The sequence below is a fragment of the Pseudorasbora parva genome, chromosome 13 (assembly GCF_024679245.1).
Source record: "Pseudorasbora parva isolate DD20220531a chromosome 13, ASM2467924v1, whole genome shotgun sequence".
NCBI classification, from domain to species: Eukaryota; Metazoa; Chordata; class Actinopteri; order Cypriniformes; family Gobionidae; genus Pseudorasbora; species Pseudorasbora parva.
Genome location: NC_090184.1, coordinates 39,228,220 through 39,245,713, shown reverse-complemented (window position 1 = coordinate 39,245,713; position 17,494 = coordinate 39,228,220). Strand labels below are relative to the sequence as shown.

General features: G+C 37.6%; 1 protein-coding gene across 1 annotated transcript in view; it reads left to right on the top strand.

Moving 5' to 3' along the window:
• The first annotated feature begins 7,315 nt into the window (after positions 1-7,315).
• The window catches only part of si:ch211-180f4.1 (uncharacterized protein LOC100144405 homolog), a 28,163-nt gene continuing 17,984 nt past the window's right edge, over positions 7,316-17,494 (top strand). The window contains exon 1 of the mRNA XM_067414336.1: positions 7,316-7,611. The gene's annotated coding sequence lies outside the window, so the exon portion shown is untranslated. The remainder of the gene's footprint in view (positions 7,612-17,494) is intronic.

Sequence of the window (17,494 nt, the reverse complement as noted above, 5' to 3'; positions counted from 1 at the left end):
GTGCTTTGCTACTCAGTTGCCATAGATCTGAATGTTTAGAGCATAAAGGACAAATATGTGTGGCGTTTGTCTGTGCAAAACTCACTGGCACACTTCTGGGGTGTTTGTCATTGGTTACCAGGGGATTCCTATAAAGTTTCTAAGGTGTTCTATAAGTGTTTTATAATAATAATAATAATAATACATTTTAATTGTATTGCACTTTACATTTGGAACAAATCTCAGAGTGCTACAGTTAAGATCATTTAAAAATGGGAAAAAACGAATAGATTTAATAGCTAAAAGACATAAGCTCCAATAAACATAATGCCCAAAAAGTCCATTTTTAAAAGTCTCAAGAGCTTGAGGTGCCCTCAGATGGTCGGGTAGGGCATTCCAAATCCGAGGAGCGGCAGAACAGAAGTTTTAGTGCTTTGCTATGCAGTTGGCATGGTGTTCTGACTGTTTACCAACGCACAAAGGACAAATGTGAGTGGTGTGTGTCTGTGCCCAACTCACCAGAACAATGCTATGTGTCATGTCATGTCACAATGCTAGTGTGTCATGGGTGGTTGTCTGGGTGTTGCTATGCAGTTGCTAAGGTGTTCTTCTGGTTTCTAGGGCATAAATATGAGTAGGTTTTGGCTATGAATGACTCACTGGCACAATGCAGTGTTGCTATACATTTGTTAAGGTGTTCTAAATGGATTATAGTGCATTGTGCAGTTGCTATTGTGTCACAATGCAGTAGGGTGTTGTCTTAGTCTGACGTGGTCATACAATTCTAGTCAGTATATGAGTCTGAAACTGCTCTATTGGGCTGTGATTATGGAGCGTGTTTCAACCGAACTAGAAAAGACATCAATTGCTACAACCAATCAGAGCGACGAAGCAACGCATTACGTTAGTTGTCAAATGTCAACAGAGCTCAACTGCACTGTGTTGCCAAGTCTGCGTTTTTTTCCGCGGGTTGTTTTCTATGTCCGCGGGTTGAATCGAACATATATGTGATATATAGACCTACGAGTGCAAATTTTAGCAGGCAACCTTGAGAAGGTATTGTTTAGGGCTAGTAGTTGGCGGGTTTTGTTGTAAAAACTTGGCAATCCTGTCTGCACCAAGCCTGCAGTCTCCCTCTCATTTACTGAAGCTTTCGCGCCTCGATCGCCCCCCGGTGACCGGTCCCAGTATAGCCGCCCCTCTGTGATTTCTAATGGACGCGAGGCAAACTAAATAATAAAATTACACTTCAAAAATGTTTCCCCAAAGTTAGTTTATGTCACTGAAGGCAGTTATCATCACGATGATTTCATTTCAGGTGTTCGTTTTAAAAATAAGTTTACTTTGAGTTAGTTATTTGATGCTATAAAAACGGGGGGTGTGACGTCATGATTGACAGCTGAGACTGACGTCTTCTCTGAGTGAAGTTGTCACTGAGGCACTAACGGACTTTTTTCGAAATTTTTGGGAGCAGATTAGAGCTTTAGCTTTAATTTCTACATTTCCATAACTGTTTATTTCACACCAACATAATTAATTGTTCTGCATCTGCGAGAGTGTGGGCGGGCTTTTGATATCGCGACTGTACTTCCTGCTCTACTTCCTGCGCTCTACTGCGCAACTCCGGTCCCGAAATCGCTACTGCGCAGACTCGTTCCCAAGATGTCCGCGCCGTGCAAGGGCGCCTGAAAGCTTCAAATCTGCCAAGCGGAAACGGATGATGTCGCGTCGTCCATATTTTTTTACGGTCTATGGTCTGCACGCGCGCTGGAATAAACGATCTTTGCCGGTGTTGTAAAAAAATGAAATAATTTAATGATACACAGAGTACTTATCCAACATGATCATCATTTTTGAGAGAAATAGTGAAGGTGAATGCAGATACAAACAAGCTCTCCATTTAGGATTCGAACAAATATAATCCAAGCCCCTTGCTGACGTGCATGATGATGTGCATGATTACGTTACTGTTGATCATCTGTCCGTCATCATCTAAAGCCCGTCCTGATGATTTAATTGGTCTGAACAGTTTCTGTTCGGGGATAATTACTCCTCTATGGATCGAGGCCAGACCGAACCGCCCGACATAAAAATGTTGTGGGTGGAGTTCGGTTCGGCTGGCATCCAGGCTAGTGTTGTCGATGGTTATCAGGGCATTGCTATGCAGTTGCTATAGTGTTCTGAGTATAGTTGCAAGGGCATATAGGACAAGTCTGAGTGATGTTTGACAGTGCAAATCTCACTGACACAGGGATCCAAATAACTTGATGTATCACTTTTGTTTTTTCATGATATGGTCCCTTTAAAAAAATCTAAATTATACAAACATCACAGAAAGATTCTAATAATAGATGTTTGAACAGTCAGTTTGTTCTATCGTGACAGAACAGACGCCCCCCCGTCTCTTCTCGAGTTAACACTGGTCCCCAATGGCCTTCACTGAGTCAGTCGCATGTCTGTGTTGTGTGTAGGACTGGCTCATCCTTTTACACAGCACTTCATGATTCAGCAATCCAGCCCTGCATCTGCTACAACTACACAACTACTTCACCACAACTACATCGCCTTAAAGCACTGCATTGTTCAATAAAGAAAAGTAATAGCACTGAAAGCTTACTTGGCATGAGCCTCATGAAAGAGCACATGTACGACAGACTTTTCTCTGATCATGGTATTTACAAAGGAAACTCACTTGGCTGTGTGTGTGTGTGTATCAGCGGCCTCTGAAGTCACGAGCCTCTCCCACAGACTGGCCTGTGAGAATTAATATTTGCCTGCTTAATCCCACTTAATCCCAGATTTCAAAGGATTGTTTTTCATTGAACGTGGCAAAGACAGCCACAGGTTTTTTTTTTTTTTTTTGAAGGACATTAATAAAAGTTAAAATGGGCTGTATAGTATTTATTTAAAAAAAAATTTAATCTGTAAGTATTAAATATTAAATAATACTGCTCTAACACAATTTAGGACAAGGGCATTATTTCATTGTTACATTATCAAATTGGTCAACTGAAGGATTTTTTTAATCAATTTTCAGATAGAATTATTATAAATTACCTTAATTTTAATTATATGTATATATATCGGTCGCAAAGTTCAAGGGGGCCGAATACCGAATATATATATATATATATATATATATATATATATATATATATATATATATATATATATATATAATACTTTGTAATACTTTGTAGTGTCACCTTTTGCTGCAATTACACCTGTAAGTCGCTTGGGGTATGTCTCTATCGGTTTTGCACATCGAGAGACTGAAATTTTTGCCCATTTCTCCTTGCAGAACAGCTCGAGCTCAGTGAGGTTGGATGGAGAGCGTTTGTGAACAGCAGTTTTCAGTTCTTTCCACAGATTCTCGATTGGATTCAGGTCTGGACTTTGACTTGGCCATTCTAACACCTGGATATGTTTATTTTTGAATCATTCCATTGTAGATTTTGCTTTATGTTTTGGATCATTGTCTTATTGAAAGACAAATCTCCGTCCCAGTCTCAGGTCTTTTTCAGACTCCATCAGGTTTTCTTCCAGAATGGTCCTGTATTTGGCTCCATCCACCTTCCCATGAATTTGAACCATCTTCCCTGTCCCTGCTTTTACGCCAAACATAACGTTTTGCATTGTTGCCAAAAAGTTCAATTTTGGTTTCATCTGACCAGAGCACCTTCTGCCACATGTTTGGTGTGTCTCCCAGGTGGCTTTTGGCAAACTTTAAACAACACTTTTTATGGATATCTTTAAGAAATGTCTTTCTTCTTGCCACTCTTCTGTAAAGGCCAGATTTGTGCAGTATACGGCTGATTGTTGTCCTATGGACAGAGTCTCCCACCTCAGCTGTAGATCTCTGCAGTTCATCCAGAGTGATCATGGGCCTCTTGGCTGCATCTCTGATCAGTCTTCTCCTTGTATGAGCTGAAAGTTTAGAGGGACGGCCAGGTCTTGGTAGATTTGCAGTGGTCTGATACTCCTTCCGTTTCAATATTATCGCTTGCACAGTGCTCCTTGGGATGTTTAAAAAAAGAACATCCCAAGAATCATGTGCACAGTAAAATCAAAAATCAAGTGCACAGTAAACTCTTTTTTTAACAGCTAGAAAAGTGAACCGCACTCAAAAGTAAAAATTACTTTTAAAAAGTGCTTTGACAAAAAATATTAACTGCAAATTTCATAGACTTGCATGTAAGTGCATTACAGTCAATTCCTGCTATTTTACCCTGTGACTTTTCAGACTGAGAAATGCGTCAGGTTTATCTTCTCTGGTAATCGACAGCTCGTCACACAGCACTGTCGTGCGTTAAACCTGGAACATTCCTTTGATGCAGAGGTTTCAAGAGTGTATTTTTATATCTTTTGCACATCAAAGTATGTGATGCTGAAATACAGCAAATCTGCAAATAAATAAATGTTCTGTTGCCTAGCACTTTGAGGTTTTGTCTGAATGCTCGATTTGTATCATTGGCTTCCAGTACAAACACAAATCTCACATTGGTAACAAAGCATCTGCAAAGAACATAAATGTAAATTAAAAGGTTTCAGAAGCATGTGAAATTTCTTTTCAATCTAGCATGGCGATTAAAAATAGACAGAAAACGGAGGCCTTAATGATCATGGGAAGGTCACAGGATTTTTTCCTCCATTAGTGGATGAGAAGAGATAGAAAAATGGAGCCAATCAGCTCAGCAAGATAACAAGCATAAAAATCAAATGCTCAATGTTTCATTATCTTTCAAAATCTTTTTAATCTGTTCTCAACCCAGTGCTGGTGTATTAGACCACATTGACCTGTGGTATCCAAAATGCATTTACGGATAGAACAAATATAGTCTGAATGCTTGACAGTTCATAAAGGTTATTACAGAGATTTTCTTTTGACAGGCTGTTTTGAAATATAGAATATGAGCAAATTCCCTAGCCCTTCAGTAAAGACATGATACAGTCAATCATGATTCGACAATGACATCACATGCTTCCGTATGCTTCACAAGCAATCGTTTCTTATAGAGAGGAAAGATGACTTTTTATTGTTATGTAATGAGGCTGTAAACATTCTCTTCCCCTAGCAAAGCCCCATGGGTGAAGCTATTAGTCACCCTTGGTTTTGTTGCGTATTTCAAGCTGCTTCCATGAGCCCAAAACAGCTGGAACTGGAAAATGCTCAGAATACATCCTCTTACTGCAAAATGTCCATTAGAACAAAGGTTGATGGTTCTAATCTGTAATTTTTACAATCTTATAAAGTTGCCATAAAATCTTAGTGACAAAAACAGAGCATATTTGATCAAACTGTTCCCATCTGCTGAAGAGCTGTCCCGAAGCGTTTCATCATATGAAGGCTGCACTTTTAATTATGACTAAATAAAACTGAGGGACTGAGTCTGTCACATTCAGAACACATGCGATGACACGCTGGCAGAAACTGCAGTACATAAAGACTGCCTGATTATTTTCTGGTAATGAAAAGCAAGACAAAACAAAATATTATAAAGCAATGCAATAAATGTTACTAAACATTAAATGATTAAAAAAAAGGAGAACCGTATATCCGCATGCATAACATAAAATAAATGTATGTTTGATTGGAAAGAAAAACAAAATTAAAAAAAAATTAAAACAGCAAAATTTAAAAATAATAAAATAAAGCTTTACAAATAAATGAATAAATAAAGAAATCACTATGAATAAACAACAAATCAAGAAAAATATAGAAAAAATATAAAAAAAATTATTGGTAAAAAAATTAAGTTATATATATATATAATTTTAAAATAGTCCACATCATCTATAGTTCAATATTTTGATTTATATCCTCAAAGATGAACACTGAACACTATTGGACACGAATGTCTAAATCTTTTGTTAATAAATGCATTATTAGGATTACTATAGATTACAAAAAAGTGGATAAACAAAAGAAGACAACAACAAAAAAATAAAGAAAAAAATCATTACTTTTAATAACTTAAGTTTCTTATTGAACACTCTCGAATGTCAAAATCTTTTAAAAATAAATAAATGATTATGAATAGATTTATTAAAAAAATGGACGAACAAAATAAGAAAAAAAAGATAAATATGGTTTTTAAAAAATATTTAATTTAATATAAAATTTAACATAAAATTGTCTTTATACAAAAAGAATATAGTCACCATCATTATTTTCCTACAAAGATCTTGAAAATATATGTCTTGTTTATTATTGAACACTGTTACATATGTAAAAATCCTTTGTAAATAAATAAATTACAACAAAAAATTGACAAAATAAAACAAAAACAAACAAGAAAGAAAACAATATAAAATAATAATTATTATGTTTATTAAAGGGTTAGTTCACCCAAAAATAAAAATTCAGTAATTAATTACTTACCCTAATGTCCGACACCCAAGACCTCCGTTCATTAAATGAAGATATTTTTGTTTAAATCCGAAAGGCCTTCATTGACACAATGTCATTTCCTCTCTCAAGGCCCATCTCACTACAGTGGCTCTACAATAGCCTAATTTTATGAAGCGACAAGAATATAGTGATGGGCCAATTTCAAAACAAAGCGCCAAACAGTTATGAATCAGCATATCGATTCGTGATTCGGATAGCGTGTCAAACCACCAAACTGCTGAAATCACGTGACTTTGGGGATCTAAATCATGAATCGATACACTGATTCACGGTTTGAATCTTTGTTTTGAAATCGGCCCATCAATAGCTATATATATATCTAGCATAGCTATAAGTCATTATTTCGTTGGTCTTTTTGCGCACAAAAGCTATTCTCATTGCCTCGTGAAAACTGTAGTGAGATGGGCTTTGTAACGTCTTTAGTGCCTTTATGGGTCTTAAAAGAGAGGAAATGACATTGGTGTCAAAGGCCTTTCTGAGCCATCGGATTTCAACAAAAATATCTTCATTTGTGTTCCGAAGATGAACATATATGGAAAATAAAAATTTAATTGCCCCTTTATACAAAAAGAAAATATTCACCATCAATATTTTTCCGCAAAGAATCAATAAATCTTTCAAATAAATGTTGAAGAATGTTACGAATGTCAACATCTTTTGTTTGCTTGCTCCCGAGAGGATAAAGGTTTACGAGTTATCTCTGACATCATGCGTTTGTGTTGAACAGAAATACGAGACTGTATGAGCTCAGCGCTGATGGCAGGGGTTATTCTTCATCCCTGACGCTGCCGCAGGAGCGCTCAACCTGGAGGGAGAGCGAAAACTGGACCATTACATCATTGCTGTGGGATAGACCGAGGTCCTGCCCCTATGTGCCATTGGCGGAACGACCTGGCCTGACATTCCCATTGGTTAATGACAGCGTAACGGGAAGCAGCGAGGGGGCGTGGCCTCGGCGTGCAGGGGCGCTTCAAATACACTGTAAAAGATGCATAAGGGAGCGATGCTGATGCTGGTGATGCGAGAATAATTTCACTCCGGAGACAAGCTTTCGAACGGACCGAGATGGTGACGATAGACTTCATTTTTAGGATGAAATAAGCAAATAATCAAATCAACTGCCTACCGTAGACGCGGTTATTTGCTCAAATTGCAACATAATAGTAGAGAAAGAGGTGAGAGTGAGACCCTGGATCGGCTCCATCCTACAATCGCTGGAGGTAAGGGCGTTTCTGAAAGCATCTCTTTGGCATTTGTGGTTTAAGTTCAGAAGTTACAAACTCACAAACTAATGTTACTTCTTAAAGGGAATAAAACAATTAGTAAATGTACTGTATTATATTTTAAGAGTTTCTGAAGTTTCGGAGTTCGTGCCTTTATTTTGAATTCGCTTGATTTTTTTGTCTGTGTGGAGGTGATGGTCAATTCGTCTTCACCTGCTTTTAGTGACCATGTAGGAAGCATATATTAGAATATTTAGAACCATTAGAAGCCAGCCTTGTTTGTTTATATTATTTTAATCTGTGTATTTTTTTATATGGGTCACACTTTAAATTACAGTGATAATGTCTCACTGTGTTACAGTGTACACGGCACTTACTGAGAAAACTGAGCACTTACTGAGTCATTTAGTGTATTATTCGTCTAACTGTAGTATTTGTAAAATATGTCACTGTAATTTAAAGTATTATGTGCATTTGTTCCTGTCATGACTTTCAATAGGCTATACCAAATGGAGCCATCAAAACTGTCTATTTTAAGTCGTATCTACTTTATAATAATAAATAATAATGGTTTTATTTAAATAATTATGGTGTTTCATCAAAAATGTAACAAAATAGCATGACGTTATAGAAGTGCAGTTGTATATATAATCTTATATCAGGCACGTATGATATAAGCAGAAACAATGCATCATAACCTATCATAGTTGATGGCCCAGTGATGTTTTCTTGTTTAAGTGCCTTGTGTTGGCGTGCATTGAACAAAAATGCGCTGTTTAATTATAGCTGCTCTAAATAAAACCGTGCAGGAGACCTGAAGTAACAAACCAGGAGAAAATGGCCCGTGGGAATATGAGTGACCCGTAGCGCAGACAGCAAAGGAACCCTTAACAGTCACAATGGATGCCTACATCCTCAGTTCATGTGATCTCACACTCCATTTGATTACTAAGTGTGGATTTATTTCCTTGGGCTGCTTTCCCTGTTTTTACTGCTTTAATGATACAATCCCAGAGTGAGATTTTATAGCCAGATCTTTGTTCAGGAAATTGACAACAGTTTTGGCCCACAATAGTGGACAACTGCTAAGCAATGTGATGTTATGTTTATGCATTTAGACCAGTGGTTCCCAAACCTGTCCTGGAGGACCCCCAGCACTGCACATTTTGCATGTTTCCCTCATCAGACACACCTGATCCAACTCATCAGCTCATTAGTAGAGATGGCAAGACCTGAAGTGGGTGTGTCTGATTAGGGTGACATACCAAATGTGCAGTGCTGGGGGTCCTCCAGGACAGGTTTGGGAACCACTGATTTAGACGTTCTCCAAAGCAACTTGCATTGTATTTAGGCATACATACCAATTCTTAATGCTTTCTCTTTAATAATGCAGTAAAAAAATTAATTAACAAAAACTCACTGGTGTTTCTTGAATTCGCTGGTGTTTCTGTCGTCACAAATCACCTTATAACTAATCACGTCAACATGTGGGAGGGCTTTAGAGATATCATTATCATTAAAGGGTTAGTTCACCCAAAAATGAAAATTCTGTCAATAATTACTTACCCTCATGCCGTTTCAGACCTGTAAGACCTCCATTCATCTTCGGAACACAAATGAAGATATTTGTGTTGAAATCCGATGGCTCAGAAAGGCCTTTGACACCAATGTCATTTCCTCTCTCAAGACCCATAAAGGCACTAAAGACGTCGTTACAAAGCCCATCTCACTACAGCGGCTCTACAATCATTTTATGAACTGACAAGAACAATTTTTGTGCGAAGGCAGTGGCTCAGTGGTTCATGTAGGTTGTCTACAAACCAGAAGGTTGGTGGTTCAATCCCCGGTTCCACCTGACCAAGTGTCGAAGTGTCCATGAGCAAGACACCTAACCCCAGCTGCTCCCGACGAGCTGGATGGCGCCTTACATGGCTGACATCGCCGTTGGTGTATGAATGGGTGAATGTGAGGCAAAAATGTAAAGCGCTTTGGATAAAAGCGCTATATAAATGCAGTCCATTTACCATGCGCAAAAAAAACTAAATAACGACTTATGTAGTGATGGCTGATTTCAAAACACGTCTTCCTGAAGCCTCTGAGCTTAATAAATCACCATATCGATTCATGATTCGGGTCGTGTGTCAAACCGTCAAACTGCTGAAATCAGGTGACTTTGGCCGACATGACATCGTGACTTTGCGTAAACATACACGGCACTTTCTAAAGCGTGTTATCTGTACATATTTTGAGCTATCTGCGTGTATGTCTACGCCGTGTGATTCCGTGTGATTGTCTACCCTGAAACGAACCACAATGTAAATGGATTTATAAGCATACTAAATTATATATTTTTTGAAAATGTAAAAAATGCAGAATGTTTCCTGTGATGGGTAGGGTTTAGGGGCAGGGGCAGTGTGTGTGTGTGATGGGTAGGTTTAGGGGTAGGGGCAGTGTAGGGAAATAGAATGAAACGGCGTTGATTAACAAGCGATGATGCATCTTGATTCGCAAGCCAAAATGGCATACGAATTGGCGTATCCTTCATACGCCATTTCATGTGATCAGTCTGCTTTGGCTCAACCGCTGATTCGATACACTGATTCATAACAGTTCGAAGCTTTATGAATTTCGGGGGGGTTCTGCACAAAAATGATTCTCATCGCTTCATAAAATGATTGTAGAGCCACTGTAGTGAGATGGGCTTTGTAACGACGTCTTTAGTTCATTTACCATTCTAATACATCGACTTGTAGTAGACGCCCCTGTATGAGTGAGCGGAGGCAGGGCTCATTTGCATATTCATGGTTTCTCGTATACAAAATGAAGCAAGGGTGTAGAGTTACATTCAAGCTATTTTAAGGCATGGATACATTTTTTTCACATTAAAAAAAACAAAACTTTTAAATACAGAATGTCATTTTGGCAATCAAAGATGTATACAATTATTGACTCCATGGAGACTGTATGGAACCATGGAAAGCTTTTATCTGAACAGTTCTCTAGCTGAGGTTTTTGTACGTTTCTCAGGCATTATTAAATGCTAATGCTGATCTCTGTGTGAGTTGTAGTTATGTGTTATGAGTGTGATGAAGTGTCCCACCTCCGGACCATGCTGGATGTGGGATGCATCTCTCCAGCCTGAGTGGTGAAAGGGCTGCTGCCGGTGCTTTGCATAACGCACTCAAGAGTTTGGGCTGTACAGAGAGTTGCACCGTTGCATTAGTTTGGAGAGGTTTTTAAGAGCCAGCGGTGCTGTGGGTGGAGAAATGCATCAGGTCTTTTGTGGCCCAGAACAAATGAGCATGAAATAACTCTCGGACTTGTCCTTGAGCGAGTCCTCCTGTCTCCTGAGAGATGCTTTCAACTCCATCTCTCTCCCTCGCTCCATGTCTCTGTCAACATTTAGGCTTATCTGTCTCGCTCACTTTCACTCTGTCTCTCTTGTCCTTTCCACTTCTTATCCTTATCTTCTTAATCAGAAATGATTCTCGCCTTCACAGCGCAATGTTAAATCAAAGAAAGAGAAAAGAGGACAGTGATAAATCACTTAGTCTATCACTTACCATTTAATACCAGGTTTTAGTAAAAATCTGAATTGAATGGGTTCCTTACAGTTGATGAGTCAGAATGTAAATTCCTGAATGCCTGATGAAGACCTATCGGTCGAAACGATGAAATGCAATAAATTGGAGCAGTTTAATCAATGTGCGGACATTACATTTTTTTTTTTTTTTGCTTCAGAATCTAAATAACAGGAAGTGGAATGTCTGAAGTAGGAATTTTAAAGAAATCAGAAGAAATGTAGTACAATCACACAACAGATGTATTTCATTAGTTAAAAAATTAAATAATATATTTTCCCCCTAAACATAGACAAATAACGTCAAACCTTTTTTATTATATAATATATATTTATTATATAATATATATTTTATTATATAAATATTAATACATAGGGTAAAATAAAGGAGTTTTGAATATTTATATATGATTTACGTTTATATTTTTGGAATTTTAAATATTAATAATATTATCTTATGGAAATAACTCATATGTTGTGTGCATGATAGCTTTTATGACTTCATACACAAACAAAAATGAGCACTCGCCTTTGACTTTCATTCCACTTGAATTCTACATCCATAAATTCAAATCTACAAAACTCTGGATTTGAACTGGACTTTAAAAGGCATTCTCAGTCCGATCCAGAATAGCGCACAAGCCTGTTTAGTAAAGGCTGACTCCTGCCAGAGATTGCTCGTGTTAGTTTTACAGCTTCAAATATTGCCAGATCTTAACTTTGCTCTGTAATGTTTCATTAGAGATATTTAAACAGTGACTCATAAGACTATTTTATACACTCAGCCCACTCTCCCAGCAACAGTTCTCTGTCCTTTTTTTATACACCAATAAGTGTATTCATGGACAGTTTTCTCTGCTATGGTGGGTGTATGTGGATGAGATATGTTCTGGGCCTTTACATTTAATGCTCAGTGTTTTTTCACCCCAGCAGCCCAGTGATAGGGTAAAAAACATGGGCCCTACAAGTGCATTTATTGGCATCAAAACGAGAAAGCTTTGAATTTTAAGTGTTTTTCTCTCGCAAAAATGCTTATGCTGGTGTTTCTTTGATTCATTATGCATCCATTTCATTTAAGCGCTGCACTAGCTCCACATTTTCAGCTTTTATTTGTTTCTCTTCACAGCTTTGGATGTTACAATGATGAAATGTATAGCGTCACTGGCTTATGTCAACCTAAACATCTATAGTTCGGACTGTCAAATGTGGGTTAAAGGGGTACTTCACTGCAGGCAAAATGGGCTTTCACTTCAAACTTGGCTGTCTATACCATAGAAGGGCTACCTGACTAGAGAAAACAGAGAAAAAAAGGCTGTTGTCTTTCCCTTTTGCCAAAAACGTAAACACCCATAATGCACTGGGCATGTTGCCGTCCAAGGCCACTCTCAGTCTGCTATGGAAACGCTTAAGGCTTGCCCACACTAATCAGATTGTCAAAATGTCACAAACATGACGATGAAAACAATCATTGATTTAACAGTTGTGTTCCTATTGTGTGTGGAGCGAAAAAGCTTTGGAGGAAGTCCTGTTATGCTTCCATCTTCTGTCAGCTCGCTTTCTGATTGGCTATCATTTTGTTTCACAATTCCTCCCATGTTCGGATTTACCCAGGATTGTTGAAAGTGTGAGGGCCTTTACTCGAGTCAAATACCATCTTGCTTTAGTTGGAAATACCTCTTAGCAAACTTAGTTATATAGTTGTCGACTTTATTATTCCCAGTGCAATAATAATTCAACGAGTAAAAGTCTAGCGAGTGTGAATTACTTTCGATTGTAGGCAGTGCCTCAAAAATATTTAGAAAATCTTTTAAAAAAAAACAACTTGTCAGCATTTCAAACACAAACACAGTGTTTCAGGTCAAACTCATACAGGGAAAAAATGGAAAATAAACTAAAAAACTTTTTAAAACAATTTTTGTTTACCTTTTTATATTATTAATATTATTATTATTTGTGCTTTATTATCAGGCCCCAAAAATATTCCCCCATTCCATTATTATACATTATATTCAACATTATGTATAGTTCCGCCAGCGCGCGCACTTCAGATGATCAATGCAATCCGTCACAGCTCTAATCGCAAGAAAGCTCGTCTGAATGACCGCTCTTAAACTGTAAACGTTTAGCTCATCCAAGAATTCTTGGTTGTTTTCGCGTCATGCAACCAATTGAACGTCAGTGTTTACTACAGTGCGTCGTGTTAAATATATATTCATCACATAAAACCATTGTGTCTCTTCAGAAGACTAAAGAATGTTTGGATTAGACACTCGATTAGTTATTTTTACATGCCTTTATTAAATTTTTTGCATATTTTAAGTTTGAGAGGAATGGACTTTAAAAATAGGGACATAAATCTCTAAGGTTTCAAAAAGAAGTTCTTCATTTTTGTTTGGAAGTTAAATGAAAAACGACACGATGGTAAGTAAGTACATGATGACAGTTTACATTTGTGGTAGCCTACATTTGTAAATTTGTGTTTGGGTGAATTATACCTTATAAATAGAAAGTTGAGCCTTGGATAAAACAACTCTATATCGCGAGTCATATCGTTTCCATCAACAATACATATCGTCATATTTTTATATCGCGATATATCGGTTAACGATATATCATTACACCCCTAGAAGCTTCAAATGTAAATATGACATAAACAACATTTGGTGCAGACTTGTAGGAACGGTCAGAATGACAGCTATGGCCATTCTAGTAGGCCTAGTTATAGAATTCCGGTAGTTCTATTCTTAAAGAATAGACAAAGTATGATTCCGTTTTTGGTGATAAACCTACTTTTACTATAGCTGTTTGTTAATAACCCTCTGTCGGCCTGACTGTCCGTGTGCAGGGGTACAAAAATGTGGAAGTATAATCTATAGTTTTCACTAAAGCCTTGGAGCTGTCAAAAGTTCAACGGATATTTGGTGACAGATTGTTTTCATAGTAGCCTGACAAGCCTGACCCACATCAAAATGTTTGGTCTGGAAACTCACCATTTTTACTTAACATAAAAACTCTGCCGTCATTATAATAATGATAATAATGATAATAATGCGTTCAATTTATATAGCGCTCTTCAAGGCACTCAAAGCGCTTTACATTGAAGGGGGGAATCTCCTCAACCACCACCAATGTGCAGCATCCACCTGGATGATGCGACGGCAGCCATTTTGCGCCAGAACGCTCACCACACACCAGCTGATTGGTGGAGAGGAGACCTAGTGATGAAGCCAATCAGGTTATGGGGATTATTAGGAGGCCATGATGGACAGGGGCCAATGGGCAAATTTGGCCAGGATGCCGGGGTTACACCCCTACTCTTTTTCCGAAAGACATCCTGGGATTTTTAATGACCACAGCGAGTCAGGACCTCGGTTTAACGTCTCATCCGAAGGACGGTGCTCTTTGACAGTATAGTGTCCCCATCACTATACTGGGGCGTTAGGACCCACACAGACCACAGGGTGAGCACCCCCTGCTGGCCTCACTAACACCTCTAGTTCTCTCTTAATTATGTTAAGCCCCGCCCACCGACTCTATACACGATGTGATTGGCCTGACCAGAGTTTGGTTTTTACAGCTCAGAAGAGTATTGAGAGTTGCTAGACGACATTCGCGGCGGATTAGATTTGCTGCTGCTATGGAGTGCTTCTGGATTTCTAGGCTAGTTTCATGGACAATTTGGTGGGAATTTCTCTGTCCAAGTAATACAGAGAATGAGTAAACATTGTTAACTTATAATATACTGCCAACATTACTACCAACATTTTAACAATACAAAGTGGGTTGAAAATCTGTGAAGTTACACTTTAGGTCAAGTAATGCCGAGTTCACACTACACGATTTTAGCCCCGATTTTGACTTGCCAACAGGAAAATCGCAGACACATGCCTAAAATCGTAAGGAAATTCGGTGATTGTTCACTAAAGTGACAATCACTCATTGGGTATTCAATCAAAGAAGCAATCTGAGAGAATCGCAGGTGAGTCGCTGGTGCCTGTGAGATATTTGGCATGCTAAATATCTGGACTTGTTTGCGATTCAAAATTCTGCTGTGTGTGTGAAATGTGTTAAGACTGAGAATTTTATTTGCGATGACCGACAGCCAATGAGAGAACAAGATACAGGGCAGTGGGAGTTTGGGGAAGAGATATAGACCCGAAGATCAGTATTTTAATAGATGTATTTACAATTATATCAAACAGAAACAAAGCACAAACATTTGCTTGACCTGCCGCAAAAGCAGCACATTGCAAAATTATTTATTAACCTCTTTATAAACTCTCTTTGCAGAACACAATTCTTGATCCCCACATCTCCCCAAACATTCCCTGGTCCATCAATTGGACCGCAAGCTTCTTTGGGGCTATAATTTTTAATAACAATTCCGGTCTCAAGCAGGGGTTACCTCGCGTTATTTCCCGTGCCAATAGCAGCACAAAACTTTTAAAAAATGCAATACCAGACATGTTGAGGCTAAATGGATTTACATTAGTTAGACCATTTGTTCAGTGCAGGTTAACCACTTGAACTGTCATGTTGGTATTGGTCATTTATATTAATGCGTGAGAAGGTGATGAAGGGTCGAAAATGAGGTTGCAAAGTGTTGACAAATTGTGACGGGCCAGATGCATCTTTCCTTCACACCAATTAACAGCTGCATTTTTTCCATTTTTTACCCAATAGTAAAAAGCAAGGATGAAAATTAAAGACCTGCCTGCAGTGCTCTCAATAATTAATAACCCATCCATGAATATTTCATCGGCTTCAATACGTTTGCAGATGTGAGGGGCTGTGTTCAGGCATGGCAAATAAAAAGGAAAGGAAAGTATACTAAAAGAGAGATCAGCCCCAGAGGGTTATCGGCTACACACCCTCCTAATCTCTGATCACCGCTGTACTACAGCACATCGACGGGAACTCCATTGTCTTGCTCTCCATTGTACTTTTCTCTGATGTATGCAGTCGTGTACATTTTCATATCATTACGTTTTAATGGTTTGCAGCAACGCATTATTATGTTCTGTGTACATTGCAGAGTGTGAAATGTAGGGCACCATGTAAATACAATTGTCAGGATGCTTGTTTGTTTCCAGCAAACATAATCACTTTTAAAAGCTCAAAGGCGAAGTCTAGCAGTACAACTTTCTGCACCAGACTTGTGAACAGCTGGCTGGATAATCTCGCTTAAATTACAATCTGAGCCATTCATTCATTGCTTGGTCCGAGCCGAGTGGCACAACTTTTTATAATAAAGACAGCGAATCAAACAACATCTGTCACTATACAGTGCAATGATGTTTTTAAAGTATATTTTGTTGTTGATTTTAATTACATGTAAACTTTAAAATACAAAATGCATAGCTACTTTATTTATAATTATTAATAATTTATTTATTTAATAATAAAATGAAAAACAAAACATCAAAAGCTGGTCTGAATATATGGAATGAAACTGAATCTATGGAACAGAACTCTGATTATATGGAATAAAACCAAATATATATATGGAATGAAAATGAATATATAGAGTGAAAAGTAGTATATGGAATTAAACTCTGAATGTATAGAATTAAACTGAATATATATATATATATATATATATATATATATATATATATATATATATATATATATATATATATATATATATATATATATATATGGAATGAAACCGTTTCATTCCATATATTCATTTTCACTCCTTATATTACTTTTCATTCCATATATATATATATATATATATATATATATATATATATATATATATATATATATATATATATATATATATATATATATATACAGGTCTTTCTAAAAAAATTTGCATATTGTGATAAAGTTCATTTTTTTCCCATAATGATAAAAATTTACTTTCATATATTTTAGATTAATTGCACACCAACTGAAATATTTCAGGTCTTTTATTGTTTTAATACTGATGATTTTGGCATACAGCTCATGAAAACCCAAAATTATAAATCTAAAGAAAATTAGCATATTTCATCCGACCAATAGTGTTTTTAATATTAAAAAAGTCAACCTTCAAATAATTATGTTCAGTTATGCACTCAATACTTGGTCTGGAATCCTTTTGCAGAAATGACTGCTTCAATGCGGCGTGGCATGGAGGCGATCAGCCTGTGGCACTGCTGAGGTGTTATGGAGGCCCAGGATGCTTCGATAGCAGCCTTAAGCTCATCCAGAGTGTTGGGTCTTGCGTCTCTCAACTTTCTCTTCACAATATCCCACAGATTCTCTATGGGGTTCAGGTCAGGAGAGTTGGCAGGCCAATTGAGCACA